Below are 26,463 nucleotides of genomic sequence, written 5' to 3' on the forward strand. Positions count from 1 at the left end.
AGCTTACAGCACCTGGTATTCCCAGGCAGTCTCCCATCCAAGTACTAACCAGGCCCGACGCTGCTTAGCTTCCAAGATCAGACGAGATCGGGCATGTTCAGGGTGGTGTGGCCGTAAGCAAAAGCCCTGGCGCCTGACTCGCTACTTGAAGCTGTGTGTGGCGGGGGTTCCGTGCCCCCCGAGCGGCACTGAAGGATCGTTCGTGTGCAACTCTTTGGAAAGGAGCTGCTTTCCAAATCGCATTGCGTGCCTGGATGTTGGCGAATGCGCTCCCTTGTGTTGGCTCGTCCCGCACTGGAGGAGGACAAACAATCTGCACGGAGGAGCACCAGGCAAGTCTTCACCAGACAAAAACCTCCAGTGCACAGCACTCTGGAAACATTTCGGGGCTTTCGCGTGTTTATTTCAGCACGTAAAGCGCACCGGTCCAACACGTCGGCCGGGCGCGCGGCGCCTCCGCCCTCTTGTGGGCTTGCGGCGTCAGAGCAAGAGGCTCCTTCTCGCTGCCCTTCCGCTGTGTTGCAGGGCCCCGAGAGGGAACCCGGAGCGCTCACTTTGTGGGGGGCGGGGGACCGCGTTCGCGCTCTGCCCCCGGTCTCTTGCGCGAGTACTAAATCTCACGGACAGGGGGGCCTCGTCATTGATTGTTACAGGTGAGACGGGGATTAGGAGGAGACCCCGACTGATGGGTAAAGGGGAGCACTAACACCAGAGGGACACCCCCGGCGTCTCTTTTTGAGAGACGCCCTGGGGTTTCCTAATGGCCAAGGAGGGTCGGGACCTCGGTTTGACGCCTCCCCCGAAGGACGGCGCCTGTTTGTGCAGCAGAGTGTCGCCATCAGGAGGCTGGGGCGTAAGAGAGCCACACAGCCCGCAGGGTGAGCGCTCCCTACTGGTCCCAGTCACACCTCTTGCAGGAGCAGCAGCAACCGGAGCTTTTCCGGGGTGGAATCTCCCATCCGGGTGCCGGCCAGGCTCACACCTGCTGGGCTGCCCCGGGGGTGAGCCCAGTCGAGAGTCGCAGGGCCAGATCTAGTCACCGGGGAGAAACGATACAAGTGAAGGATTGCTCGGCTCTCGGCACTTGAAAAGACCGACAAATGTCTCGTTCCCGCCGGAGCTGAATGTAACCGCATGTGTGGTGTCGTCTTCTTCCCCCGCCCCGCTGTGTTTGCTGTATTGTCTCTGAAGCCGGCCCCCCCGAGACGAGACGGGCTGTTCCTGTGCCCCAATTAACACTTTACAGGTGCCATTCCCCGGCATTGTGGCCATTGTCGGTGCTCACACGCGATAAGATAAGGCGGAGGAGAGCGGGGCATGCCCAGCGGCAGACATTCAAGGAGGGGGCAGTGCGAGGTGAGGTGAGGTGCGACACGCCGGAGCCCCGACGCAGCTAATGCGGAGCACTTGTTGGACTGGCATCGAAAGGACGTGTGCGCACGGAGCGAGCCTTCCCTGCGGCGGAGCGCGGGAACTTTCTCCCCCCCTCCCGCTGCAGGAGTTGTGTGCACTGCAGCGGTGCCGAGAGAAAAGCACAGAAGGCAGCAGGCTCTGGAGAGCAGGTTAGAGACGGAGCCTTGTGGGCAGGCGAGCAGGCCCGTTTTTTGGAAATTGCTGAAAAGGTTTGTTCGGTGTGTGGCAGGCGCACGTCGCGAGCTTGCGTGGCGATCTGCCGGTCTGGAGTTATGCAAATGAGGCCAAATTGCATCCCGGGACATGCTGCGAATGCGCAACGGCGACTGCAGATGTGTAGGAAACGGCGCGCTCGTTTTCTCGTTTTGCCCACACTTTTGAGTGTTAGTGTGGCGTGTGAGTGTGTGAAAGAGTGGGCCCAGCAGAAGGCGGTGGCGTGCGGGGCGAGGAGGTGGCCTAGGCTGCGCGACTTGTGCTGTGGGTGCGGGCCGCTTGCAGGGGCCTGTTTAACTCCTACTTACCTGGCAGGGTAGGTACCTTGATCAAGAAGGAGGTTCACCCAGGGCGAGGCTCGGCCATTGCACTCCGGCTGTGCTGACCCCTGCGAATTCCCCAAATGTGGGAATCTCGACTGCATAATTTCTGATAGTGGGGGACTGCGTTCGCGCTCTCCCCTGATGTGCTTGATCCAAAATCAGATACGAGAGGGTTAGGACACCACGAGCTGCGTGGCTGCGGAAGGATCCCGGTTCGACAGGAGGGGACGCCGCTGCTGGTTCTCGCTGGCTTTTAGTTAGGGGTCCGGAGAAGCATCTCAAGCTAGTTCCACTACTCCTTCCGGACGTTCATTCCCTTTTCAAAGTCAGTCGTTTTGCTGTAGTCTGCGTTCTTTAGGCTGATTATCGAGGTTAGCCTTTATTTGGTCATGGGGGGCCTCGGTACTGTATGCTGAGTCTAAAGACAGTTTCACCCGTTTTCTGATTGCTCGGTTCTGTACCAGTGCAGACATGTCAAACAGTGAATGGCTGTACCTCTATTGTATCCGTGCTCAATGAATGAAATCGGTAACAAATGAATATATGTCTAGTTATACGAAAAACGAGTGGTTTATCGACTCATCTTCATTTGCAGATTTAGAGGCAGCTTCGATATTCGTTTTACAGACGGGTTTTTTTTTTTGAATATGGGTCACACACATGCCACAGCAACAAAACATCTCTAGAGATGAGGCTATAGATCACCTTTCCATCCTGAAGGTTTTCCTCCCAAAGCCTACGGCACCAACGGCGACCCCTGCTGGCCGGGAGAGCAAAAGCTTACAGCACCTGGTATTCCCAGGCAGTCTCCCATCCAAGTACTAACCAGGTCCGACGCTGCTTAGCTTCCGATATCAGACGAGATTGGGCGTGTTCAGGGTGGTGTGGCCGTAAGCGAAAGCCCCAGCGCCTGACTCGCTACTTGAAGCTGTGTGTGGCGGGGGTTCCGTGCTCCCCGAGCGGGACTGAAGGATCGTTCGTGTGCAACTCTTTGGAAAGGAGCTGCTTTCCAAATCGCATTGCGTGCCTGGATGTTGGCGAATGCGCTCCCTTGTGTTGGCTTGTCCCGCACTGGAGGAGGACAAACAATCTGCACGGAGGAGCACCAGGCAAGTCTTCAGTGCACAGCACTCTGGAAACATTTCGGGGCTGTCGCGTGTTTATTTCAGCACGTAAAGCGCACCGGTCCAACACGTCGGCCGGGCGCGCGGCGCCTCCGCCCTGTTGCTGCCCCTGCAGCTGCTTCACTTTTCCCTTTAGTTGCCATCGATTTTTTTGTAGTGCTATACATATACGATTGAGGTATCTTAGAGTTCTCCTTCGAAGACCCAGCACTCTCTTTTCTTTTCCCAGTGTTACTCATATCGGACTTTTTAAACCTAAAAAAAATCGTTTTTTTTTCTTTCAATTAAAACTGAAGTTTAAACAACTAGTGTTAAGTCCTTATTTTTCTGTAGTCAAAAAAAGCAAAAATTAACATTCAGGTCATGAAAAACTCAAAAAAAACTCCCCAACCACTAAACTTTACCTCCCACCTGAGCGCCATCTTGAACGCCCCTACCACCAGAGAATGCTCACGATTTCGGAAGCTGTCTCCGGGACGTGCTGATTCCACACATCCTGAATAAATCATGATATTGTTAGTTGCTGTAGCTAGACGTTCAAATGAGTTTCATGGCCAGATGGACTGTTTCCTCCAGCGGTATAATATTGCAGTGAGACAGCACGATGCCTGCAAGACTATGTCATGCTAAACGCCACAGATTGTGTTTGTCCGTTCGTGTCAGTCGTCCCGCAGCCACGGGAAGTGGGACACAAACATGCTGCAATGCTTTCAAGACGTTAGGATTTGTTTGTGCAACATCCAAGAAGAGTACTTGTGGCTTGAATGTGAACTGTACGTGCCCGCCCCCTTTCCTCTGTAGTGCATGAGTTCCTCCCGGCATGCCCTTCGTCATTGTTCTGTCATCTTGTATTTAAAGGGTTGTATTTCTGCTGCTGAAAATAAGCAACGGTTTTCTCACAACGCCCTTTGTTCCCAACGGAGCCCTTGTCTGTCATGAAATTCTTCAAAACCTCAAGCTAGAAGAAGAAGAAGACGACAAATATGAAGCGTTACCGCAACGACATGCCATGAGACGATCGATAACGATTTCCATAGGATCCCCGCGGTTGCCTGGCAACCGTCAGCTTTGCGCAGTGGCAGTATCGTAGCCTGTGAGGTTTAGCCGAGGCGCGATTATTGCTAGTTGAAAACTTTTCCCAATACCCCGCTTCCGCCGGTTTGCAATACAATCGGCGAAAGCAATTTTTGACAGTCTTGTCGGAGACTGAGCAAGGTGTTTAAAGACAGATTTGGTCACGGTGATATCATGGTAGAAAGAAACGAGCTTGTTACGTGTCAACAGGAACGCTCTTTAGCTCTTTCAGCTTTATGCAGAGAACAGCGTCTGTCGAGATTACTTTTGTGTCAGCGCGAAACGCCGTGTGCTGTCAGTATGATTTCATATTGCTCATAGCGGCGCCTGGCTTTTGTCTGTCAAACGTTAGGTTGCGCTTCTTCATGCTGCATCGTCGGCATGAGTGGAGCATTTTAAACGTCTGTACTTACTGCGCCCCATAAGAAATCGTTTGTCCCCATTCAAAAGAGATTGTGCGATGTCCTGCAGCGTTCGCAAAGCAAACCTTTGACAGTTTGAAAAGAGGAATTTATTCTGCTTCCTGTGCGTGCAGTAGTTACAAAGTTGAACGTCTTTACACGATCTGCTGCAGTTTTCAGTGGGTGGGCTTTGTCAAATGGCTTGGAAAAACGCACTGTGTTTCGGCTCGGGAAACATCATGAGCAGTGTCCTGCATGTTTTCTGTGTATAGCTGTCTTTTAACGCATACAGAATTCATTCGAAATCATTGATTTCTCCAATTAACAAGGGTCCCTTTTTGAACCTGCCAGAAGCATCCTTTCAATGTAACAGATTTACTCCGGGGAAGGGCAGCATGACATTGAGAGTAGCTCAAGCTTTCAGCACCTTTATCTGACTGCATGTATGCAGACACTGCTCAGAATCCCCTGTAAGATTCTCCTTCAATTCCGTTTTGCAGTGCTTTAGCTCTTTCAAAAGGCTTCGCTTTGCTAGTCACAATCCAAGGCTCATGACAGCATTTGAAAACATTCGCAACTGCGTTGGCCGGGAATCGAACCTGGGTTAACTGCTTTGAAGGCAGCTATGCGCAACACTGGCTCGCTCCAGAATAAATCTCGCGTCGAGGGCATATTTTTTTCCATTTTACCGTGAGTCGGGCTCAGCTGCACAGAGGAGAGAGCAGAGCAATGAGGTCACGGGGACAGGGGAGTCACACGCTGGCGGTTTGAATATGCGGAAGATCACTGAGGGATCCACAGTATATGGACCCTCCGTGCGCCATCAGTCCGCACTCCGGACTCTGAATCCTGCCATCCGAGTTAAGATCTCGGCGGAACCTGAGGCGCAGTTCCTTCTTAAAACGTAATCTGGTGAGCATTTCTAGAATCGTACTTGTATAGATGCAGCCTTTAATGTGTTGCTAGGTTAAAATTGATGACTTCTTGTATTTCGGTAGGCAACTGCCCTCTTGATTTCGGATTTCATTTCTTTATTACAGGGGCGCTTTTATGAAGACAGAGTCATGTTCAGGTACTTTGCTTGATGGAGGAAGCTCATTTCGGACTCTGTGATCTGCTCACCTGGAAAGGTCTGCTATACTACTACAAGAGAGAAGTAGAGTCTGGAAGAAGGGACAATTTTATGATGCTTTGGAAGATAATGTTTTTTTTTCTTATACTGAAAATGAAAGGTAGTTGTTTCTATATGGACTCAGTCTTTGGAATTTGTATATTTATATATTTCAGTGAACCCTCAGCCATTCCTTCTGTATTGTAATTCAATTTCTCTTTTAAAATTCCTTCCCCACTTCTAGGACCTGCAGTTGCTGAACTCCACAATGGCTTCTATTGGAAAGTCTGTGACTGAGACCATTATTTATTTAGGAGCAATGAGCAATTCTTATATAAATGCAATAAAATCATTATGCTCAAACTATGAGAGAGAATTTTAAGGATAATTTAAGAAATCAGTCTTAGCTTGTTTCTATACACAGATGGTATTATTTATTTTCAAAGGAAACCCGCGCGGATTCCCCTGGTGTGCAAGATGTACCTGAATACTCTTGATCAGCTTCCTGCTCACTTGAAGAGGGCGTGTATGAAGCACGCCACGGCAGAAAAGATCATGATGGCCTCTCAACAGGCGAGGGAGGACATGATGAATCACCTGAAGAACGGGGTCATCGTGGATTACCACAGAATAGAGATCGTGTCTGGTGAGGCAAACAGGATAGTGGTTGTAAGACTGCTAGAGTCCTTGGGCCTTTTTGTACATGGGAAGCCTGAAGACACATTGGCAAGGTGAGATATTTTTAATCTGTAAGGCTTCTGTAGTTTCTTTTTGAAATCATTGTTACAACATATTATGTAAAAGCATGTTGAAAAGAATCTACCTGCATTCCAGCGGCCCTGAGCAAGAGGCCGCTGTCCAGGAGGAAGAGATGCCAGAGGCTGCTCTAGAAACTGAAACAGAAGCGGATAAGGAAGGGGAAGATGTGAGCTCTGAAGAACTCTATCAGCAGTAAGACTTTTTTATTTTTCAGATGTATCTATTTTTTACTAAAATTCTAATTTGTCTTATAGGTATAAAATGTTTAAACCGGTGTTTTATATCCTTACAGGCCCTGAGTAGTTAAAAAGTATCAGCAGGCCGGAAGAGAGTGGCCCAAGCTGGACTCTATAGAAAGCACTCCCTGGATGCTCCTCTCCTGATTGGATTCAAACAGTACCTTACCAAGGATCTGGGAGTGGCAAATTATTCTCAGGAGGTATTTATTTTTTAAAGGCATTTAAAATTAAGCAATGGTATCTTCATTGTAAATGTTTTTATTTCTTAGCTTAAAATTCACCCATGTGAAATGATGTCAGCCATAAACATCATGACTTTTGTCTGTCAAAATATATTATATAATATATTTCCTACCTGAATCTATTCTACTTAAATTATTACATTATACACAATTTGAGTTCATTTTAAAAAGTAAAAGGTAATGAAAGGAATGCATTTTCATAAGAAAGATAATACCGATATGCATGTGATAATCTTCCTTATATCATGTAGTGCATCATTTGGACACTTTGTGGGCTTCAAATACAAAGAAAATCATGTTCTATGGTACAAGATAAATACAAAACTTAAGCTTCTTTATAAAGCATAAGCAATCATTTATTACATCGCTTCTTGAATTAAATCTTTTGACAAGAGGTAAGACTTCTGTTACATTTAAACCCATGTTTAGCTGTGTTTTTTAGATTTAACTGAACCAATTTCTGTGTGTGATAATGTCCTTGAATTCTGACAACATCACACTAAATTACATGATATAAAACAGCTAATGTTTCTAGAGATAAAGTTTCTGAGATGCTTCTAATTACTTTTTATTACCAGGGACAGTTTAATTCACCTTGTACAGTACTGTAAGACCAAGATACTTTTTTTAAAAGTTATTTAACATTTTATAGAACTTTGTCTACTATGGCAACATGATGTGCTTGGTGAAACTTGGAAAAATACTGCTTGGCCACTTATCTTAAGATAAAGATAGGATAAAGGTTTATCTTTTGCACCTACCTGACCCCCAGGGAAGGCCAATGCTTTCTAAGTTGATGGTTCCCTACAGTAGACTGTACTTTAATTTCAAAGGTAATGTATATTGACCCAAATCAGTTTTGGAATCCAATCTACTGACGAGATGGAGCACATCCTTTTTTCAGGATTTTAGCATCATACGTTTGGTATATTTAGTCCCTAATGCTGAAAGAAATGATCATAGAACATTTGGACACTTTGTGGGCTTGAAATACAAAGCAAATCATGTTCTATGGTACAAGATAAATACAAAACTTAAGCTTTTATTTTAATTAGATTTGTTTATAAAGCATAAGCAATCATTTATTACATTAATATATGTGAAAATAACATTTTAGCATCATACGTTTAGTATATTTAGTCCCTAATGCTGAAAGAAATGATCATAGAACATGACATCTAACCTTACCTGCGGTGTTTTTAATCCCTATTGCTCAATGCACGGTGAAAGCATTCCATACATGTGTCTGACAATGAGGAATGGGCCCCTGAGACAGTCATTTGCCTGTTTCACAAATGATCGTATTTTACTAGAGATTCTGTTTGGGATTCAGATGTGCATTCGGACAGCAATCCCTTTCAAGAAATGATACGTTCTGGATGAGGTCAAAGGTGCTGGAACACTGTATCTAGGATGTGTTTGCAGAGACTGTGTGTCTCCTGCTTCAACGCAGTGATAAACAGATGTGCTCCTTTAATTTATTGGTACATGCCCAGGGCAGTAAGCAGTCTGAGGATTTATTTCCAGATGGCATAGAGCAGTGAAGCAGTGAAGTAGTGCAAAACACTGGATCATTATATTATTAGAATCTATTCTACTTAAATTATTACATTATACTCAATTTGAGTTCATTTTAAAAAGTAAAAGGTAATGAAAGGAATGCATTTTCATAAGAAAGATAATACCGATATGCATGTGATAATCTTCCTTATATCATGTAGTGCGTCATTTGGACACTTTGTGGGCTTGAAATACAAAGAAAATCATGTTCTATGGTACAAGATAAATACAAAACTTAAGCTTTTATTTTAATTAGATTTGTTTATAAAGCATAAGCAATCACTTATTACATTAATATATGTGAAAATAACATTTTAGCATCATATGTTTAGTATATTTAGTCCCTAATGCCGAAAGAAATGATCATTTGTTTAACATGCACGGGTCTGTCTCAAAGGATGCAGTACTCCTGAAGGGTCTCAAACCCTACATTTCGGATGCCTAGCTGTATCCCTCACATGTGGCACCTCAGAATGACTTCTAACCTTACCTGTGGTGTATTCAGTCCCTATTGCTCAATGCACGGTGTACATACTGCATACATGTGTCTTGAGAATGAGGAATGGGCCCCTGAGACAGTCATTTGCCTGTTTCACAAACAGGGACCTGGACCTAGACCTGGCCCGTACAGGGCTCAAACCCGCGACCTTGGCGTTATTAGCACCACGCTCTAACCAACTGAGCTAACCGGCCTCACGACAGTGCTCCTCTCTGTGCTGCAAAAAATCAAACTCAGGGAATTTCTTTTGTCCTCCTTTGAATAGAAAGCCGTGTAATTCAGTGTACGGGCTTTCTCGTGCAGTTTCATGGTTCTTGTAACCCAAATCCTACACTGGCCTGAAGTGCCCCCCCATTTCACAGCATTTTTCAGCTGATTTAAAATGTACCTAAAGGAGAAGCATTATTGAAGACCATCAATTACCAAGAGCTTTTGTCAAAGGTCTTGGTGGTCATTTTGAATGACCACAGAGCGCTGTGACCTCGGTTTTACATCTCATCCAAAAGACAGCGCCCTTTTACAACACAGCATCTCCATCACTATACTGGGGAATTGGGACCCGCACAGACCTCAGGGTGAGCGCCCCCCCGCCGGCACCATTAACACCGCTTCCAGCTGGAAGCTTTGTTTTTCCCTGTAGCTCATCCTCATCCAGGTACTGACCTGGCTCACACCTGCTTAGCTTCAGTGGGTTTTTAGTTGCGAGTTGCAAGGGGATGCAAGTGATGGAGCCGCTCGCTGCAAAAGCCACTGGATTGGCCGGGAATCGAACCCGAGCCTCCCGCGTGGCAGGCGAGAATTCTACCACTGAACCACCAATGCTCAGTGCCCGGGCCTTCAAAAAAGACGCTTTTTTGGTGCTCTGTGCAAAACGCGTCGACATCTGCTTCCAGCTGCAAAATGCCATTTGCGGACGCTGAAGAACTTATTTCCAAGGCAGCAGGTACAAGCGATTGGGCGTTTTAAAACCACCAGGAACAGCAAAGAGGCGCGCTTCTTTGCTTGTGCCGAAACACACCGACTGAAGGCGGACAACGTAGTCGGCAGGATTGGAACCTGTGCGGGAAGACCCCAATGGATTTCTATTCCATCGCCTTAACCACTGAGCCACGACTACAGCAAACCCCACCGCCGCTGCGTTCTTGCTACAATCTTACCTGGATCGCGAGGCGCCGGCGGAAGCCTATTTCAAAGTCGTTCTCCGTTTCAAAAAAACATTTCCAAAATACAAGCCTTGCAGACAGACACACCTCAGAGGACTTAAGGGTGGCTTCATGTCGGAATGATAAAGTCTCCCCGTCCGGACATGAAAATGCCACTTTGTTACACACAAAAAAAGAATCAACAACAGAGAAATGCCCACAAGCATTTGAAAAGCCGCACCACGTCGCACTTGAAATAGCTCTTACATTAGTGGTAGACGCAGAAATCGCCTTTTTATTTATGCTCTTATCAAACTGTCAAAGGTTTGCTTTGCGAACGCTGCAGGACATCGCACAATCTCTTTTGAACGGGGACAAACGATTTCTTATGGGGCGCAGTAAGTCCAGACGTTTAAAAAGCTCCACTCATGCCGACGATGCAGCATGAAGAAGCGCAACCTAACGTTTGACAGACAAAAACCGGGCGCCGCGACGAGCAAAATGAAATCGAACTGACAGCACACGGCGTTTCGCGCTGATTCAAAAGTATCTCCCGTATCTGATTATGGACCAAGCACATCAGGGGAGAGCACGAACGCAGTCCCCCACTACCAGAAATTATGCAGTCGAGATTCCCACATTTGGGGAATTCGCAGGGGTCAGCACAGCCGGAGTGCAATGGCCGAGCCTCGCCCTGGGTGAACCTCCTTCTTGATCAAGGTATCTCCCCTGCCAGGTAAGTATGAGTTAAACAGGCCCCTGCAAGCGGCCCGCACCCACAGCACAAATCGCGCAGCCTAGGCCACCTCCTCGCCCCGCACGCCACCGCCTCCTGCTGGGCCCACTCTTTCACACACTCACACGCCACACTAACACTCAAAAGTGTGGGCAAAACGAGAAAACGAGCGCGCCGTTTCCTACACATCTGCAGTCGCCGTTGCGCATTCGCAGCATGTCCCGGGATGCAATTCGGCCTCATTTGCATAACTCCAGACCGGCAGATCGCCACGCAAGCTCGCGACGTGCGCCTGCCACACACCGAACAAACCTTTTCAGCAATTTCCAAAAAACGGGCCTGCTCGCCTGCCCACAAGGCTCCGTCTCTAACCTGCTCTCCAGAGCCTGCTGCCTTCTGTGCTTTTCTCTCGGCACCGCTGCAGTGCACACAACTCCTGCAGCGGGAGGGGGGGAGAAAGTTCCCGCGCTCCGCCGCAGGGAAGGCTCGCTCCGTGCGCACACGTCCTTTCGATGCCAGTCCAACAAGTGCTCCGCATTAGCTGCGACGGGGCTCCGGCGTGTCGCACCTCACCTCACCTCGCACTACCCCCTCCTTGAATGTCTGCCGCTGGGCATGCCCCGCTCTCCTCCGCCTTATCTTATCGCGTGTGAGCACCGACAATGGCCACAATGCCGGGGAATGGCACCTGTAAAGTGTTAATTGGGGCACAGGAACAGCCCGTCTCGTCTCGGGGGGGCCGGCTTCAGAGACAATACAGCAAACACAGCGGGGCGGGGGAAGAAGACGACACCACACATGCGGGTACATTCAGCTCCGGCGGGAACGAGACATTTGTCGGTCTTTTCAAGTGCCGAGAGCCGAGCAATCCTTCACTTGTATCGTTTCTCCCCGGTGACTAGATCTGGCCCTGCGACTCTCGACTGGGCTCACCCCCGGGGCAGCCCAGCAGGTGTGAGCCTGGCCGGCACCCGGATGGGAGATTCCACCCCGGAAAAGCTCCGGTTGCTGCTGCTCCTGCAAGAGGTGTGACTGGGACCAGTAGGGAGCGCTCACCCTGCGGGCTGTGTGGCTCTCTTACACCCCAGCCTCCTGATGGCGACACTCTGCTGCACAAACAGGCGCCGTCCTTCGGGGGAGGCGTCAAACCGAGGTCCCGACCCTCCTTGGCCATTAGGAAACCCCAGGGCGTCTCTCAAAAAGAGACGCCGGGGGTGTCCCTCTGGTGTTAGTGCTCCCCTTTACCCATCAGTCGGGGTCTCCTCCTAATCCCCGTCTCACCTGTAACAATCAATGACGAGGCCCCCCTGTCCGTGAGATTTAGTACTCGCGCAAGAGACCGGGGGCAGAGCGCGAACGCGGTCCCCCGCCCCCCACAAAGTGCGCGCTCCGGGTTCCCTCTCGGGGCCCTGCAACACAGCGGAAGGGCAGCGAGAAGGAGCCTCTTGCTCTGACGCCACAAGGCCACAAGAGGGCGGAGGCGCCGCGCGCCCGGCCGACGTGTTGGACCGGTGCGCTTTACGTGCTGAAATAAACACGCGAAAGCCCCGAAATGTTTCCAGAGTGCTGTGCACTGGAGGTTTTTGTCTGGTGAAGACTTGCCTGGTGCTCCTCCGTGCAGATTGTTTGTCCTCCTCCAGTGCGGGACGAGCTAACACAAGGGAGCGCATTCGCCAACATCCAGGCACGCAATGCGATTTGGAAAGCAGCTTCTTTCCAAAGAGTTGCACACGAACGATCCTTCAGTCCCGCTCGGGGGGCACGGAACCCCCGCCACACACAGCTTCAAGTAGCGAGTCAGGGGCTGGGGCTTTCGCTTACGGCCACACCACCCTGAACACGCCCGATCTCATCGGGTCTCGGAAGCTAAGCAGCGTCGGGCCTGGTTAGTACTTGGATGGGAGACTGCCTGGGAATACCAGGTGCTGTAAGCTTTTGCTCTCCCGGCCAGCAGGGGTCGCCGTTGGTGCCGTAGGCTTTGGGAGGAAAACCTGCAGGATGGAAAGGTGATCTATAGCCTCATCTCTAGGGATGTTTTGTTGCTGTGGCATGTGTGTGACCCATATTCAAAAAAAAAAACCTGTCTGTAAAACGAATATCGAAGCTGCCTCTAAATCTGCAAATGAAGATGAGTCGATAAACCACTCGTTTTTCGTCTAACTAGACATATATTCATTTGTTACCGATTTCATTCATTGAGCATGGATACAATAGAGGTAAAGCCATTCACTGTTTGACATGTCTGCACTGGTACAGAACCGAGCAATCAGAAAACGGGTGAAACTGTCTTTAGACTCAGCATACAGTACCGAGGCCCCCCATGACCAAATAAAGGCTAACTTCGATAATCAACCTAAAGAACGCAGACTACAGCAAAACGACTGACTTTGAAAAGGGAATGAACGTCCGGAAGGAGTAGTGGAACTAGCTTGAGATGCTTCTCCGGACCCCTAACTAAAAGCCAGCGAGAACCAGCAGCGGCGTCCACTCCTGTCGAACCGGGATCCTTCCGCAGCCACGCAGCTCGTGGTGTCCTAACCCTCTCGTATCTGATTTTGGACCAAGCACATCAGGGGAGAGCGCGAACGCAGTCCCCCACTACCAGAAATTATGCAGTCGAGATTTCCACATTTGGGGAATTCGCAGGGGTCAGCACAGCCGGAGTGCAAAAATGACTCTGTTTTCTCCCCGAGCGAGGAGGAAGGAGAGCATGGCGATGGGGACAGCTGGAACCCCTCCACCCCTCCCTCTACCCCCTTCCTTGAAATGGACTCCGTGAATGCTTTTACTGCTGCCACCCTGATGAAGGCTCATTCAGAGGATGGCTGGCAGGAAATTGGTAAGATGAAAAAGAAAAAGAAGAAGGTAACAGGTGAGACCGAAGAGAAATGTGTTTTGTAAAGACTGGTTCCACTTTCTTATCTAATATGGCTCTAAACATAATTTCTCTTAACACCAGAGGTATCAATGACAGAGTGAAATGCCAGTCTGTCTTTGATTACCTCCAGCAGAGAGAGGGAGATGTGTTGATGTTGCAGGAGTGTGCTTTAGCCTATCAAGAGAGGTATAAAAGCTTTGAAGATAGGTGGGATAAAGGGCCTTCTGTTTGGTCAGGGGACAATAACAACAGAGCCTCTGGCGTGGCTATTCTTTTCAAAGGATGGGCTTTCAAATTGAAAAGTATTCAGAGGGTCATAGATGGCAGGTTGCTGTGTGTGGATGTGGAATGGGGGACCGTTAACCTGCGGCTAATCAATGTGTATTGTCCTACTGACGTGGGAGGAAGGGTGGAGCTACTCAAGGCACTCTCTCCCCTATTGTTATGTAGCACAGACGTGATAGTGGGAGGGGATTTTAATTGTATCTTAGAGCACACAGACAGGCAGTCTAGCTCTCCGATAAAATTGGATTCCAGCTCACTGGCCCTGCAAAACTTAGTTCAAGACTTTAAACTCTCAGACACATATAGATGTATATATCCCACAACTGCAGGATATACATGGTCAGGGAGGAATAGCAGCTCCAGAATTGACTATTGCTTTGTCTCAGAGAGAGTGAAAGTTGTTGGGGTCAATCTTCAGCCTGTCTTCTTCTCAGATCATCAGGCTTTAGGGTGTAGAGTGGAACTCCAGGGCGGGACTGTCTTTGGCCCAGGCCTCTGGAAACTCAACACAAAGCTGCTAGAGAACGAGGGGGTAGTATCCCGCTACAAGGAGAAACTATCACAGTGGCTGTCCTTGCAGTGTCTGTACGGGTCAGTAGGAGAGTGGTGGGAGGAGGTGAAGGTGAGGACAAAGGCCTTTTTCATGGCTGAGGGAAGGAAGGCTGCTGCCAGACGGAGAGGAGTGCTAGCCAGGAAACAGAGGCAGCTGCAGCGTCTCTACATGATGCTGCACAGTGGCTTCGATGTGCTCGAGGATATCACCCTTTTAAAAAAGGAGATCCGGAGCATAGCCGAAGAAAGTAGTCGAGGAGTGCTGTTAAGAAGCAGAGTGCAGTTCTTGGAAGAAAATGAGAAGTGTACTCGCTTCTTTTTCAGGAAAGTGGTAGGCTCCAAGTCTGTCATGGAAAGTGTAGTTGATGAGGAGGGACGAGAGAGAACAGAGCCGAGTGCTATCCTCTCCTGCACCGAGGCCCTCAAGACTGTACAGCTCTACAGAGGTAAAGGATGAAGAAATTCATTTTTTTACCTCAAAGCTAGAAAACGTTTTGAGTGAAGAAGATAGGGAAGTACTTGAGAGGGATTTGACAGTAGAAGAGCTGAGACAGGCTATGGAGAGCTTACAGAAGGGGAAAACTCCGGGTGCTGACGGGCTCCCTAAAGAATTTTATTGCACCTTTTGGGATCTGCTTCAGGATCCGCTACTGCTCCTATTCGAGGGAAGCTATAAGACAGAATTGCTGCCTGACTCCGGCCAAGCCCGCGGAAGCTGGTGTAGTGTGCTCTCACGAGGCACCAGTTCTGTAGGGTTTGGGCATTTACGGGGACAATTATTAATTGTAGCCAAAAATTATTTTTGTGTAAGTCACAAAAATAATTCTTTTAATGGCTTTAGAATCCAACTATGCGATATAACTCAAACAACGCACACACACAGGTACTAATACACGAGGATACATTTATTAATACATAGAATATGCATGTAAACCTAACAGATCTTATCGAGAGGGTTATCAGAATACAAAAGGTATATATTCATTCAGTTACAAAGAGTTACATATATCAAGAGGACATACGTTCAGTATATCATTCATCTAGACCGTTTCATAATTGAACTTGATTACAACTTCTACATTAGATACTCAAAACAAGTACATAACTCTTAAGAATTAAACTGATATCAACTGGTTGGGATAACAATGGAATTCTCGAGCTGTAATGCAGTGAAGTTGAATACTCATCCAATCTCTCGGGATTCAGATCTCCTGTGGGCACAAAGGAACAGTTGCAGGCTGTTGATGTCCAATCCGCACTCTCTGGCTAGGTGCCAGGCTGTAATGTGCTGCTTGCGACGGTGCGCTGCTGATGCTCACTGACCGGCTAGTTAGTGTTGGCTTTAACTAGCAAAGTTTGTGCACAGGAGAAAAGATGACTGTGGGTCCCAGCAGGTCAGGAAGAGGACCGATTCGTTCCTGATGAAGCGCTTGTTCTGAATAGTGATTCAGCTGTCCACAGTTCCGACCTGTTCACGAGGTTTGCTGCTGATGCTAACCTCGGGTGGATCCTCTGGTTATTCGTGGCAACCTCCGCTCTCGACTCTTAGAACAGAGGAAAGTACTGGCACTCGGACACACTGGCCGTTCCGTGGTTGTCCGGGCTGAGTCTCAGGATGGTCAGGAGGCGCGCTGTGAGAATGTCCTGCCCTTGGGAGCCTTCTGCTCCTGGGCCGTCCTGCCATGGAATTGTCTTGCACCCCTGGAATTCTCCTTAGAATTCTCCTACTGGAATAGTCCTACTAGTTCTCCTTCTCCAGGCTCTCTGTTGCCTGTTTTTACCTGGAGGAACTTCAGCTTGTCATTGGCTGAAAGTTTAATGGGCATCAGAGTCCCACATGGGTTACATGGCCCTACCAGTCCCTGACTGGTTGATCAAGGTGAGATATGAGTCACTTACTCCTGACACCTAGGAATGCAATCCAGATGTCCATCTGGCACTCCCTAGACAGATAGGCGCCAATGGATGACCATTGATCATGATAGCCAGGCTTAGCTAAGTGCATCCCCATTTGGGAGCTGTCCCTTATCAAAAGAAAACATCTTTAAATCAGCCTGCATGAATAGTTTCTCTGTGGCTGCACCACAGAGATGAAGAGAGAGATGGGGCCTCATTTGGGAAAGCACAGCAGCCCTTAATTCTGTCTTATTAACAAGCATTGCCTCTACATATCCCCCCTTTTTGAAGGTCACGAGGTCCTGAGGCGTTGTTGCCTTCAAAACAAAACAGAGTTAAGTGATGTCCCTTGTAATTAGAACATTAACCTTAAATGTCCACATTACTCCTCGAGAATTCATACCGGAACCAGCATTGGGAACAAACAGGATGAATAACATCTGGAGTATGTATAAACACGGTAGGAGACATCATCTCAGTCTAGGCATTACAAATCAGGAAGTTCACTGTCAGTATCTGATACCTCTGTAGGCAGATATTTGGGGAAGAGGTAACTTCCTTTCTTTTGAAATGGTACCTTTGACTCATTCGTGCTACCCGGAGTACATCTTGATGTAAGAGTACAGCATTCAGAGTACATTGTCAGTCATGATCCAGCTTCCCAGCAGCAGTGTTACAATAACACCGGTTCCTGTTCCCAGCCCCCCTGATGAACCATGACACCTGTGTTGGGCACCTGCCAGGGTGGTTTGGAGGTTTGTTCCATTAAAGCAAACTAACTACCTGTACGTCTTCAGTGCTTACTGTTTCTTGGATTTCTATCCAATTCAATAGTGTGGCACCTGAAGGCATCCACGACCTCAAGTTTGGTCTTATGTTGTCTGGTTCCAGACCGTACAGTGTTAAGTAACCATGCTGTACTATGGCCTCCTTGGGAACTTGCAGGAAACTGTTGGTTAGGTAGCTGCATTGTGGTAGCTGTATCATGCCTGTCACAAGTTATAGTGACAGTTAAATGTCAGTGTGGTGCAGCTTGTAAAATCCTTTTCCACATTTGTGGTTTGTTGATGTTTTTTCTGTCTGCCAAAGTTGTATTTTGACATCCGGACTGGGGGACTTTATCATTTGAACGTGAAGCCAGCCTTAAACCCTCTGAGGCGTGTCTGTCTGCCGGCACGAATCTTGTGAAAGGTATTTTTTTTTTTTTAACGGAGAGCGACTTTAAAAAGGTTTCCGCAGCCACCTCGCACTCCGTGTTAGATTATAGGAGAAATGCGGCGGCAGCGAGCTCGCTTTTGTCATGGCCGAGTGGTTAAGGCGATGTACTCGAAATGCGTTGGGGACTCCCCGCGCAGATTCGGAACTTGCCGACTCCGGCGTCTGCCGCACGTCGCCTTGTGCCTGCGCGGCAAAGGCAAAGTGCCGCTTCTCCTTTCCCGGTACTATAAAAACGCTAAATCGCTTGGCCCCGCTGCCATGGAAAGCAGTTCCTCAGATTACCACACATTCTGCGTTCGCACCTCTGGTGCTCTACTTATGCCTTTGAAAACCCAATGAATAAAGCTGAAAGAACCGACACGATATGTAGGTGCTCGTAAAGCACGCAGTAAAGAACTGTTAACAGCAAGGGTTTCAGTGGGTTAACTGAGGAGAAGGCGTGATCGCTAATTGTTGACTTTTTATTTGGTGTTAGAAACACTCTTACTGTGCATGACGTGCAACAAATGTAGCCACAGAAATTGCATCACGCTTTCATGTATGCTATTGCAGACACCAACATTGCCTAGATAGAAAACCGAAATAGCCGTGGGTTTGCTTGCTGGTCTGAAGGATCTCTCTTCGAATCTCTATCATTTGTCAATGGAAGTAAAAGGCGCCGCAATCTCATACGTTCAGAATCAAACCCGCAGCTGTTGTTCGACTTTATTTCTTGACTAATTACAACTGAGTGTCGCATGAGCAGTTACGTAAACTTGTCTGGTATATTTGAACACAAATGCCGTTCTTCAATTAAAACTAACAGTACATTGTCAGGAACATTCAGTTCTATACAAACAAGAGACAGACAAGAGAATATTTCTACCTTCCATGTGGACTACGTGTTGACTTACTGATCGGAATAATTGAAAAGTTCGGGTTCATAGCCGATGCAGTGCGTACTAATTAGAACAACAGCAACGCTGAGCTCTCAGCACCGTACTGAGCCCAGGTGTTTTTCTAAAGCTGTCAGGTGCAGTTCATTTACATGAAGGAAATCTCTTACTGGGTACGATTACAATACAGTAAGTAGCACAGGCTACTTAGGGAGTAGCCTGATGCGTTTAAAAACGACCCGAGCCAGGCAGAAGTCGAACCTACAATCTCCTGATCCGTAGTCAGACGTGTTATCCATTGCACCACTGACCCTGGTGCAACACTGCAGGACTGCAACCCGGTGAGCTCAGCACTGCAACTAGTAAAATACCCCCGGTCCATTCTTTTCCAAAAGTGAGAAACACCTGTTTTCTACATTTTGTCTGTTTTAAAACCATATCTCTTTAAACCAAACCAAGAGTTTGTCTTTTGCACTGATATTCTGATTCATTTCGATTTCAAAGAAAAAAAAAACATTACCTTCCAAAGCATCATAAAATTGTCCCTTCCTCCAGACTCTACTTCTCTCTTGTAGTAGTACAGCAGACCTTTCCAGGTGAGAAGATCACAGAGTCCGAAATGAGCTTCCTCCATCAAGCAAAGTACCTGAACATGACTCTGTCATCATAAAAGCGCCCCTGTAATAAAGAAATTCAATCTGAAATCAAGAGGGCAGTTGCCTACTGAAATACAAGAAGTCATCAATTTTAACCTAGCAACACATTAAAGGCTGCATCTATACAAGTACGATTCTAGAAATGCTCACCAGATTACGTTTTAAGAAGGAACTGCGCTTCAGGTTCTGCCGAGATCTTAACTCGGATGGCAGGATTCAGAGTCCGGAGTGCGGACTGATTGCGCACGGAGGGTCCATATACTGTGGATCCCTCAGTGATCTTCCGCGTGTTCAAACAGCCAGCGTGTGACTCCCCTGTCCCCGTGACCTCATTGCTCTGCTCTCTCCTCTGTGCAGCCGAGCCCGATTCACGGTAAAGTGAAAAAAAATATGCCCTCAACGTGAGATTTACTCTGGAGCGAGGATAGATGTTACCTTTTTATCATTGAACAGGATGTATGTGATGTGGCGACTAGGTTCAATTTTGTATCCTCTTTAAAAGATTAAGGACTGGGGTGAGCGTGATTTACCACCCTTTCAGCTAAGAACCCGACGTGCGCACCGTTTAAGCTGCATAGACTCGGTCGTTTAACTCTTCTCCATTAGCAGGGTTAAGGTTAAAGAAAAAAAACATTGCTGACTTCTTTTTTTTTTGCCAGCTGCTAGCGCTGATTAGCAAGGTTTGTATTTCATGTTTTGCAACTTGCATCCATTTTAAGAAAAACAAGTCATGTTAAAGACAGGAAATGAATACTTGCATTTAATTAAGTCTAGCCGTAGGTGGTTATCCACTGGGATTCAGACCCAGGGCCGCCTGTTTACTAGACAGGCGCTTTAACCAACTAAGCCACAGCGCCCCGGGAGTGCTGTCCTTTTGCAGCCACTTGGACACACCACTCAGCCACATCTGCATTCGGTGTGTGCTCCGCCTGCTCGCTGAGCAAGTTGCCACCTTTACATACAATAGCAACATCGACACCAAGAGAAAGGATGACAAATGGCTTTTATCTGGAACTTTTCATGTCCAAGGAGCTCAATGTGCTTTCTGTGTACAACAGGGCCACTGAACTCCACGCTGGCCACTGAACCACAGCAGTGGCTTGCTGGCTTGACATCTCCCAAGGAAAATGTTGAAATCGCATGTGGAACAGGAAAATGACCCTCGAGTATGAGGGAAAAAAAAGAAAAAGATCATCTGGAGCACGCCAACCCAGTTGGGACAGCCCAGTTTTGTTGATGAGGTGGCCGAGTGGTTAAGGCGATGGATTGCTAATCTATTGTGCTTTGTACGCATGGGTTCAAATCCCATCCTCGTCTGTTTCCATTCTGTTTTTGATCCCTATTGCTCAATGCACAGTGAAAGCATTGCATACATGTGTCTGACAATGAGAAATGGGCCCCTGAGACAGTCATTTGCCTGTTTCACAAATGATCGTATTTTACTAGAGATTCTGTTTGGGATTCAGATGTGCATTCGGACAGCAATCCCTTTCAAGAAATGATACGTTCTGGATGAGGTCAAAGGTGCATCATTTGGACACTTTGTGGGCTTGAAATACAAAGAAAATCATGTTCTATGGTACAAGATAAATACAAAACTTAAGCTTTTATTATAATTAGATTTGTTTATAAAGCATAAGCAATCATTTATTACATTAATATATGTAAAAATAACATTTTAGCATCATACGTTTAGTATATTTAGTCCCTAATGCTGAAAGAAATGATCATAGAACATTCCTTCTAACCTTACCTGCGGTGTTTTTGATCCCTATTGCTCAATGCACAGTGAAAGCATTGCATACATGTGTCTGACAATGAGAAATGGGCCCCTGAGACAGTCATTTGCCTGTTTCACAAATGATCGTATTTTACTAGAGATTCTGTTTGGGATTCAGATGTGCATTCGGACAGCAATCCCTTTCAAGAAATGATACGTTCTGGATGAGGTCAAAGGTGCTGGAACACTGTATTTAGGATGTGTTTGCAGTTATTCTGTGTTTCTAGCTTCAACCCAGTGATATATATATATATATGCTCACTGATTTTTTGGTACATGCCCTGGGCAATAATCATTATGAGGATTTATTTCCATATGTGCTAGAGGTAGTGTTGTGAAATTCTTCAACACACTGGAACGCAGGTTTAAACCTGCACTCTTACTCCTTAAATACCAACAAATGCAGATATGTAGCAATCATATTGTAGCTGACACTCATTTGCCTGTTTCACAAATGATCATATTTTACTAGAGATTCTGTTTGGGATACGGATGTGCATTCTGACAACAATCTCTTTCAAAAAATGATTTTACCTTATCGCAGCTTTGCCCCTCTTGCCTCTTTGGAAAATATCTCCATCTTCTGGTCGTTGTTGGTAATGTCTAGACAATATCTCCATCTTGTGGTCGTTGTTGGTAATGTCTAGACAATATCTCCATCATGTGGTCGTTGTTGGTAATGTCTTCTTATGCCCTTTTTTATTTCAATTCTTTATTGATTCTAGAATCTCTACAATAGAGCTGAAAATATCAGTTTTGTAGCAGACAATATGACATTAGTTATAGTCCAATTAAGACTTTATTACCCTGTTTGTAACATAACAAATTAAAATTGATTAAAACTAAGTTTGGAACACCAGGGAACATAAAAAATGATTTTTAGGAAAACCATGAGGTTCTCTGTGTCCGATGCCTGCAAGGGGAGAAAGCTAGAATCCTTTGCTTTTTCAAAATTTGAAAATAAACATCATATAACAACAGCTTTCATTTCTAGGAGTGAAAAATAACCATTTTTGAAGACATATTAGTTTCTAAAACACTACAATAAAGTTAAAAACATCCGTTTTATATTACTTTTAGTATTTTTAGTGAAATTAGTCATTTATTGCACTATTTTTAATATAATCTCTAATTAAAAGTGAATAGAATTAAGTTTGGAGCAACAAGGAACACAAAAAAAAAAGATTTTATGGAAAAAAATGGTCTTCTGTGCCAGGTGCCTGCAAGGGGAGAAAGCTAGAATCCTACCCAGGCTCCTGGAGCTCTGTCCTGGCTAAAGGAGGGTGAATCCATCCCCTTCAAAGCTCCATGAAAAAATGATCATTTAAAATTTGAAAAAAAAACATCATATAACAACAGTTTTCATTCATAGGAGTGAAAAACAACAATTTTTGAAGACATATTAGTTTCTAAAACACTACACTAGCCAGCAGCCATATCACCCTGCAACTCACAACTGGCAACCCACTGAAGCTAAGCAGGTGTGAGCCTGGTCAGTACCTGGATGGGAGACCTCCTGGGAAAAACTAAGGTTGCTGCTGTTTTTCACTAAGTGGGGCCAGCAGGGGGCGCTCACCCTGTGGTCCACGTGGGTCCTAATGGCCCAGTATAGTGATGGGGACACTATACTGTAAACAGGTGCCGTCCTTCGGATGAGACGTAAAACTGAGGTCCTGACTCTCTGTGGTCATTAAAAATCCCAGGGCGTTTCTCGAAAAGAGTAGGGGTGTAACCCCGGCGTCCTGGCCAAATTTCCCGTTGGCCTTAACCAATCATGGCCTCCTAATAATCCCCATCTATGAATTGGCTTCATTACTCTCTGCTCTCCTCCCCACTAATAGCTGATGTGTGGTGAGCGTTCTGGCGCACTATGGCTGCCGTCGCATCATCCAGGTGGATGCTGCACATTGGTGGTGGAGGGGAGACCCCATTACCTGTAAAGCGCTTTGAGTGGAGTGTCCAGAAAAGCGCTATATAAGTGTAAGCAATTATTATTATTAATTACAATAAAGTTGAAAACATCCGTTTTATATTACATTAATTTTTATGAAATTAGTCATTTATTGCACTATTTTTAATAAAATCTCTAATTAAAAGTGATTAAAATTAAGTTTGGAACAACAAGGAACACAAAAAAAAAAGATTTTAAGGAAAAAAATATTGTCTTCTGTGCCAGGTGCCTGCAAGGGGAGAAAGCTAGAATCCTACCCAGGCTCCTGGAGCTCTGTCCTGGCTAAAGGAGGGTGAATCCATCCCATTCAAAGCTCCATGAAAAAATGATATTTTTAAATTTGAAAAAAAAAAACATTATAGAACAACATCTCTTGGTCCACAGAGTGCAAAAATCCAACTTTGAAGAAAATCCATTGACTGATCCCCGAATCCTGAAGTTTCTTCGCATGATATCGGGCTTGCAACCACTTTCTGGAAAATGATGAAAAATGCCAAAAATGAAAAAAAAGTTATCAATTCTAGAGCCTAAGAGGAAAATAAGACAAATGTATATCTCCAAATAATTTTATGTGCTTCAGAAGAGCCCAGGAAAGTTTTTTGCATACATGAAACCACGCCCGTTTGCACGTAAGCAGACATGGTTGCACACACGACTGCATGAAAGCACGCGTGCATGCAAAATCATCCTGTTAAGCATTTGAAAAGCCGCACCACGGCGCACTTGAAATAGCTCTTACATTAGTGGTCGACACAGGAATCGCCTTTTTATTTACGCTCTTACCAACGCGATGGAAAGCAAAACAAAGCAAAGCAGAGCAAAACAAAACGAACAAACGCAAAACCCTCACGTCCCGCACTTGCATATAACGCCGTTACGTGTCCAAGCAGTATTGTACGTCATCCTAGCACTGCACCCCGGGGCGTACGGTATATGGGAATGAGCACACGCCACGAATCGTCTGAAATCACTCCCTACAGCTGTAAGGCGCCTTGAAGCGTGCACCCCCAACATTCTTCTTTGCGCATCTGTGAAAGGTAAACTCTTGAGCAAACTCTGAACCAGCTCTAAGGAAACTAATCCGATTAGACGTTACTTTGACTCATCCTTTAACAGTTTTCAGTCTCTGTCTTTAAACACCTTGCTCAGTCACATTCAAGCCACAAGTACTCTTCTCGGATGTTGCACAAACAAATCCTAATGTCTTGAAAGCATTGCAGCATGTTTGTGTCCCACTTCCCGTGGCTGCAGGACGACTGACACGAACGGACAAACTCAATCTGTGGCGTTTAGCGTGACATAGTCTTGCAGGCATCGTGCTGTCTTACTGCAATACTATACCACTTGAGGAAACAGTCCATCTGGCCATGAAACTCATTTGAACGTCTAGCTACAGCAACTAACAATAACATGATTTATTCAGGATGTGTGGAATCAGCACGTCCCGGAGACAGCTTCTGAAATCGTGAGCATTCTCTGGTGGTGTCCTGGAGGGCTCCCCCAGGCATGTGTTGGTGGTATAGTGGTGAGCATAGCTACCTTCCAAGCAGTTGACCCGGATTCGATTCCCGGCCAACACAGTGGCAAGTGTTTTCAAATGCTGTCACAAGCCTTGGATTGTGACAAGCGAAGCCTTTTGAAAAAGCTAAAGCACTGCAAAACGGAATTGAAGGAGAATCTTACAGGGGATTCTGAGCGGTGTCTAAATAAATAAATTCACAGCGTCCGCGGATGGCATTTTGCAGCTGGAAGTAGATGTCGACGCTTTTTGCACACAGCACCAAAAAAGCGTCTTTTTTGAAGGTACAGGCATTGAGCATTGGTGGTTCATTGTTAGAACTCTCGCCTGCCATGCAGGAGGCTTGGTTTCGATTCCTGGCCAATGCAGTGGCTTTTGCAGCAAACGGCTCCATCACTTGCATCCCATCTTTTGCAACTCTCAACTGAAAACCCACTGAAGCTAAGCAGGTGTGAGCCAGGTCAGTACCTGGATAGGGTGAGCTACAGGGAAAAACAAAGCTTCCGGCTGGAAGTGGTGTTAATGGGGCCAGCGGGGAGGCGCTCACCCTGAGGTCTGTGCGGGTCCCAATCTCCCAATATAGTGACGGAGAAGCTGTGTTGTAAAAGGGCGCTGTCTTTTGGATGAGATGTAAAACCGAGGTCATAGTGCTCTGTGGTCATTAAAAATGACCACCAAAACCTTTGACAAAAGCTCTTGGTAATTGATGGTCTTCAATAATGTTTCTCCTTTAGGTACATTTAAAATCAGCTGAATAATGCTGTGAAACCATGAAACTGCATGAGAAAGCCCGTACACTGAATTACATGGCTTTCTATTCAAAGGAGGACAAAAGAAATTCCCTGAGTTCGATTTTTTGCAGCACAGAGAGGGGCACTGTCATGAGGCCGGTTAGCTCAGTTGGTTAGCGCGTGGTGCTAATAATGCCAAGGTCGCGGGTTCGAACCCCGTACGGGCCATGTCCTTTTCTCCTCTCTTACCAAAGCTGTTAGGTTCCTTTCCGTGGTGAGATGGGTTGTCCTGCAACGCTGCCACACAGTCCCGACAGACAAGAGTGTTGTGGGAGAAGAGAAAAGTGTTTGAAGATTTAAGAGTGTCTTAGGTGGAGCCAAAATCAAGTGTCACAAATGCAAGTGGGAAGATTTCCAATGTTTAATATGGTCAAAATAAGCGGAAGTTACCAGCTGGTCCGGCACAGTCTGCCATGCTTTTGTCATATACTGTAAAGTGGTGTCGAACTGGAGCCTCACCATTTGCATATGTGAGGCTCCAGTTATACATCGATTGTCACATTAAATGACAAAAATGAAGAGAGGTAAAGCAGCTGGAGAGGTTCTCTTACAACTTTTGAGCTGACACAGTTTTGGAAAATGTTTCCTTCACGCTGCACTGTACAATATAGGCAGCCAAGAGTCTCCAAAACAAAACAGAATTGACAGATAGGAGAAAATTCCCACTCGTCCTGAAGTTCCCAAAATCCAGCACTGAGCGTAAACAAAGTGTCTAAGTAGTGTGGGAATGTTAAACCTAACCCTAGCTGGAGTTTGAGCAATCCAGCACTGAGAGTAAAAAGATGAGTCAAAGTAACGTCTAATCAGATTAGTTTCCTTAGAGCTGGTTCAGAGTTTGCTCAAGAGTTTACCTTTCACAGATGCGCAAAGAAGAATGTTGGGGGTGCAGGCTTCAAGGCGCCTTACAGCTGTAGGGAGTGATTCGAGACGATTCGTGGCGTTTGCTCGTTCCCATATACCTTACGCCCCGGGGTGCAGTGCTAGGATGACGTACAATACCGCTTGGGCACGTAACGGCGTTATATGCAAGTGCGGGACGTGAGGGTTTTCGTTTGTTCGTTTTGTTTTGCTCTGCTTTGCTTTGTTTTGCTTTCCATCGCATTGGTAAGAGCGTAAATAAAAAGGCGATTCCTGCGTCTACCACTAATGTAAGAGCTATTTCAAGTGCGGCGTGGTGCGGCTTTTCAAATGCTCAACAGGATGACTTCGCATGCACGTGTGCTTTC

General features: G+C 46.5%; 5 non-coding genes and 3 pseudogenes across 5 annotated transcripts; 4 read left to right on the forward strand and 4 right to left on the reverse strand.

The window, feature by feature from the left end:
* Positions 1-119, reverse strand: LOC148632996 (5S ribosomal RNA; annotated as a pseudogene).
* A 1,807-nt stretch (positions 120-1,926) lies between these two features.
* On the forward strand, positions 1,927-2,090 carry LOC148632997 (U1 spliceosomal RNA). The gene has a single exon (XR_015934122.1). It is a non-coding gene; the product is annotated as a U1 spliceosomal RNA (small nuclear RNA).
* A 636-nt stretch (positions 2,091-2,726) lies between these two features.
* On the reverse strand, positions 2,727-2,845 carry LOC148632998 (5S ribosomal RNA; annotated as a pseudogene).
* A 1,292-nt stretch (positions 2,846-4,137) lies between these two features.
* Positions 4,138-4,279, forward strand: LOC148632999 (U4 spliceosomal RNA). Its single transcript, XR_015934104.1, has one exon. It is a non-coding gene; the product is annotated as a U4 spliceosomal RNA (small nuclear RNA).
* Positions 4,280-10,680: 6,401 nt separating this feature from the next.
* LOC148633000 (U1 spliceosomal RNA) lies at positions 10,681-10,844 on the reverse strand. The gene has a single exon (XR_015934152.1). It is a non-coding gene; the product is annotated as a U1 spliceosomal RNA (small nuclear RNA).
* Positions 10,845-12,651: 1,807 nt separating this feature from the next.
* LOC148633001 (5S ribosomal RNA) lies at positions 12,652-12,770 on the forward strand. Its single transcript, XR_015934137.1, has one exon. It is a non-coding gene; the product is annotated as a 5S ribosomal RNA (ribosomal RNA).
* Positions 12,771-13,406: 636 nt separating this feature from the next.
* On the reverse strand, positions 13,407-13,587 carry LOC148633002 (U1 spliceosomal RNA; annotated as a pseudogene).
* A 10,848-nt stretch (positions 13,588-24,435) lies between these two features.
* Positions 24,436-24,507, forward strand: trnag-ucc (transfer RNA glycine (anticodon UCC)). The gene has a single exon. It is a non-coding gene; the product is annotated as a tRNA-Gly (tRNA).
* Positions 24,508-26,463: the final 1,956 nt, after the last annotated feature.

The sequence above is a fragment of the Lepisosteus platostomus genome, unplaced genomic scaffold, assembly GCF_059453375.1.
Source record: "Lepisosteus platostomus isolate fLepPlt1 unplaced genomic scaffold, fLepPlt1.hap1 Scaffold_54_H1, whole genome shotgun sequence".
Lineage (NCBI taxonomy): Eukaryota > Metazoa > Chordata > Actinopteri > Semionotiformes > Lepisosteidae > Lepisosteus > Lepisosteus platostomus.